Here is a 5,000-nt window from a genome sequence, read left to right as displayed (position 1 = left end):
ACTTAGAGCGATTTTTGGATTTTTGTGCAAAAATCGAATTTTCCCTTCTCCCACCGCTCTGGGGCGTCAATATGTTGAGGGGACCCGAGGGAGAGTGCCTCCCATGAGGGTAGAATGTGTGGCTTTTGGGGGGAAAGTCGAATTATGGAGCAAAAACCATTTTTTGGGACTTAGAAAAATTTCGAGATGTGTCAGACTTCCAGGAAGGGAGGAGTCTCAGGAGGTGTACCTAGGAGGCTTCCAGGGGCCTGGGTACACTTTTCAGAAAGTACCGTTGGGACTTAGAAAAATTTTCAGGATTTTTGGACTTAGAGCGATTTTTGGATTTTTGTGCAAAAATCAGATTTCCCCTTCTCCCACCGCTCTGGGGCGTCAATATGTTGAGGGGACCCGAGGGAGAGTGCCTCCCATGAGGGTAGAATGTGTGACTTTTGGGGGGAAAGTCGAATTATGGAGCAAAAACCATTTTTTGGGACTTAGAAAAATTTCGAGATGTGACAGACTTCCAGGAAGGGGGCGCCTCGGGAGGTGTACCTAGGAGGCTTCCAGGGGCCTGGGTACACTTTTCAGAAAGTACCGTTGGGACTTAGAAAAATTTTCAAGATTTTTGGACTTAGAGCGATTTTTGGATTTTTGTGCAAAAATCGAATTTTCCCTTCTCCCACCGCTCTGGGGCGTCAATATGAAGTGGGGACCCGAGGGAGAGTGCCTCCCATGAGGGTAGAATGTGTGACTTTTGGGGGGAAAGTCGAATTATGGAGCAAAAACCATTTTTGGGGACTTAGAAAAAATTCCGAGATGTGTCAGACTTCCAGGAAGGGGGCGCCTCGGGAGGTGTACCTAGGAGGCTTCCAGGGGCCTGGGTACACTTTTCAGAAAGTACCGTTGGGACTTAGAAAAATTTTCAAGATTTTTGGACTTAGAGCGATTTTTGGATTTTTGTGCAAAAATCGAATTTTCCCTTCTCCCACCGCTCTGGGGCGTCAATATGAAGTGGGGACCCGAGGGAGAGTGCCTCCCATGAGGGTAGAATGTGTGACTTTTGGGGGGAAAGTCGAATTATGGAGCAAAAACCATTTTTGGGGACTTAGAAAAAATTCCGAGATGTGTCAGACTTCCAGGAAGGGGGCGCCTCGGGAGGTGTACCTAGGAGGCTTCCAGGGGCCTGGGTACACTTTTCAGAAAGTACCGTTGGGACTTAGAAAAATTTTCAAGATTTTTGGACTTAGAGCGATTTTTGGATTTTTGTGCAAATATCGAATTTTCCCTTCTCCCACCGCTCTGGGGCGTCAATATGAAGTGGGGACCCGAGGGAGAGTGCCTCCCATGAGGGTAGAATGTGTGACTTTTGGGGGGAAAGTCGAATTATGGAGCAAAAACCATTTTTGGGGACTTAGAAAAAATTCCGAGATGTGTCAGACTTCCAGGAAGGGGGCGCCTCGGGAGGTGTACCTAGGAGGCTTCCAGGGGCCTGGGTACACTTTTCAGAAAGTACCGTTGGGACTTAGAAAAATTTTCAAGATTTTTGGACTTAGAGCGATTTTTGGATTTTTGTGCAAAAATCGAATTTTCCCTTCTCCCACCGCTCTGGGGCGTCAATATGAAGTGGGGACCCGAGGGAGAGTGCCTCCCATGAGGGTAGAATGTGTGACTTTTGGGGGGAAAGTCGAATTATGGAGCAAAAACCATTTTTGGGGACTTAGAAAAAATTCCGAGATGTGTCAGACTTCCAGGAAGGGGGCGCCTCGGGAGGTGTACCTAGGAGGCTTCCAGGGGCCTGGGTACACTTTTCAGAAAGTACCGTTGGGACTTAGAAAAATTTTCAAGATTTTTGGACTTAGAGCGATTTTTGGATTTTTGTGCAAAAATCGAATTTTCCCTTCTCCCACCGCTCTGGGGCGTCAATATGAAGTGGGGACCCGAGGGAGAGTGCCTCCCATGAGGGTAGAATGTGTGACTTTTGGGGGGAAAGTCGAATTATGGAGCAAAAACCATTTTTTGGGACTTAGAAAAATTTCGAGATGTGACAGACTTCCAGGAAGGGGGCGCCTCGGGAGGTGTACCTAGGAGGCTTCCAGGGGCCTGGGTACACTTTTCAGAAAGTACCGTTGGGACTTAGAAAAATTTTCAGGATTTTTGGACTTAGAGCGATTTTTGGATTTTTGATCAAAAATCGAATTTCCCCTTCTCCCACCGCTCTGGGGCGTCAATATGATGTGGGGACCCGAGGGAGAGTGCCTCCCATGAGGGTAGAATGTGTGGCTTTTGGGGGGAAAGTCGAATTATGGAGCAAAAACCAGTTTTTGGGACTTAGAAAAATTTCGAGATGTGTCAGACTTCCAGGAAGGGGGGAGTCTCAGGAGGTGTACCTAGGAGGCTTCCAGGGGCCTGGGTACACTTTTCAGAAAGTACCGTTGGGACTTAGAAAAATTTTCAGGATTTTTGGACTTAGAGCGATTTTTGGATTTTTGTGCAAAAATCAGATTTCCCCTTCTCCCACCGCTCTGGGGCGTCAATATGATGTGGGGACCCGAGGGAGAGTGCCTCCCATGAGGGTAGAATGTGTGGTTTTTTGGGGGAAAGTCGAATTATGGAAGAAATTGAGTTTTGAGGACAAAAAAGTGTTTTGAGGACAAAAAAGTTTCTTGAGGACAAAAAAGTTTCTCGAGGACAAAAAAGTGTTTTGAGGACAAAAAAGTTTCTTGAGGACAAAAAAGTGTTTTGCGAACAAAAAATGGAATTTTGTGATTTTGTGTAAAAATAAGTAAATTCCCCTACTTCCACCACAGGGGGGCTTCAGTATGTTGTAGGGCCCCCAGGGAGGGTCCCCCAACTGGGTTTAAAGTTTGTGGATCCTGGGCAGAAAGTTGAATTTTGGATGAAAAACCGAATTTTGGGACTTAGAAAAATTTCGAGCTGAGCAGTGACAGACTTCCAGGCAGGGGAGCCTCTCTGGAGGTGTACCGAAAACAGTTCCAGGAGCTGAGGTCATTTTCGAACATTTTTTGTTCGCTCAAATTTTTTTTGTTTTTGAGCTCTAAAAAGCTGTTATTATCAATTGGCTCAAAAATTTCAAGTGTCATGAGCTAGTACATGTTGGAGGAATACGTTTTAGGCAAAAAATTGCAAAAAAAAAAATCCAAGTGAAAAAGAACCGGAATGGGGAATTTCTGACTGCTGTAGCAGCCGCACAGTTCCAGGAGGTCGGATACATTTCCGACTTTGTCCCGCTCATTGAAGTACATTGTCCCGCAATGCAAATACATAGTAATGCGCACCTGCGGGAGAATATAGGAGAGAGTGGGCTCTCTCTACCCCGATGTATGGCGGTTGTTCCTATGGTTCTCTGGCTCGGGTAGGCGACTTAGAAGGTGGTCCCTCTTGTCGTGGAAGTTGCAAAATACGGCCGAGACTGAACTTCCACGGCTCCAGGAGGGACTTTTGCTGGTCGTGCGTCCCAAGTGAGAGAGGCGATCCTGGGGTACCTGAGCCTGACCAGACCCTCCCTCGGTGGTCCCTGGTCTTCTGAAGGGTGATGGCATTCAGGGGGGCAAATCTGGAGTCCGTGGCCGAGTTTGGGCTCTAGAAGGCGGACGCCCCTTCTGACCATGTCCCCTCAGAGCCGGCTGGATGGTTCATGGTCCGCGGCTTTGTCTGGCGGTCTGTGCCCAAGCCGGAGAAGCTGTCCTGGGGTACGTGAGCTTTGACCAGACCCTCCCTCGGCGGTCCCTGGTTCTCTGGAGGTGATGGCTGTCAGGGGGGCAAATCTGGAGTCCTCGTGGGAAGGAGGGCTCTTGAAGGCGGACGCCCCCTCTGACTATGTCCCCTCAGAGCAGGCTGGATGGTTCATGGTCCGCGGCTTTGTCTGGCGGTCCATGCCCAAGCCGGAGAAGCTATCCTGGGTACCTGAGCTTCGACCAGACCCTCCCTCGGTGGTCCCTGGTTCTCTGGAGGCGATGGCTGTTGTCAGGGGGGGGGGGGCAAATCTGGAGTCCTCGTGGGAAGGAGGGCTCTGGAAGGCGGACGCCCCCTCTGACTATGTCCCCTCAGAGCATGCTCGATGGTTCTCAGTCCCTGGCTTTGGCTTTTTGGCCATCCTGGGGTACATTCTTGCCAAAAAAAAAAACGACTAAGTGAAAAAGAACCGGAATGAGGAATTTTCTAGGTGCCGCATCCGCCCTACAGTGACTTGAGGCCGGGTACAGTTCCGACTTCGTCCCCTTAAAGTGGGGACGTTGTCCCGCAATGCAAATACATAGGAATGCGCACCTCTGGCAGAATGTACTTGAGAGAGTGTCGTCTCTCTACCCCGATAGAAAGCAGTTGTTTCTCTGGTTCCCCGACTTGGGTAGGCGACTTGGCATGTGGTCCCTCTCGTCTGGAAGTTGCGCACTCCGGCTGAGACCGAACTTCCACAGCTCCGAGAGGGACTTTTGCCGATCGTGCATCCCAAGCGAGAGAGGCAATGCTGGGGTACCCAAGCCTGACCAGACCCTCCCTCGGCGGTCCCTGGTTCTCTGGAGGTGATGGCTTTCGGGGGGCAAATCCGGAGTCCTCGTCCGAAAGGGGGGGCTCCGGAAGGCGGACGCCCCTCTCGTCCATGTCCTCTCAGAGCGGTCTTATCCTCCGATCGATCTGGCACGGCGCTCCCGGGTGGGGAGGTGGTGCTGCTCGCTCGACCCGGGCTTTGGAGCTCGCGTCGGTTTACGGTGAGCGGTGTCCTTCCTCCTGTACCCCCGGGCTTCCACCACCTATCTTTGGGCGCGCACGCCGGCCGTCACCTCCCGTTCGAGGACGGAGGCGGCCGAGCTGTGGGAAGTTTGAATCGCACCGAACGATGAACAGTGGTCTGACGACCCACGCGGGCGAACGGCGGGGCGCCCACCCACCCCGGCGTGGGGGCCAGCCGTCCGAATCGCTCCCCGCGTGGGGAAGCACAGTGTTAGCAAGGGCGGCCCTTTTCGAAGTTCCAGATGCGCAGCCCTGCCCGCGGAGGTCCG

This window comes from Dendrobates tinctorius, unplaced genomic scaffold (genome assembly GCF_039654945.1).
Source record: "Dendrobates tinctorius isolate UK_male_01 unplaced genomic scaffold, ASM3965494v1 ptg000564l, whole genome shotgun sequence".
Classification (NCBI taxonomy): Eukaryota; Metazoa; Chordata; class Amphibia; order Anura; family Dendrobatidae; genus Dendrobates; species Dendrobates tinctorius.
The sequence above is the reverse complement of the archived record's forward strand: the minus strand, read 5'-3'. Positions refer to the sequence as shown.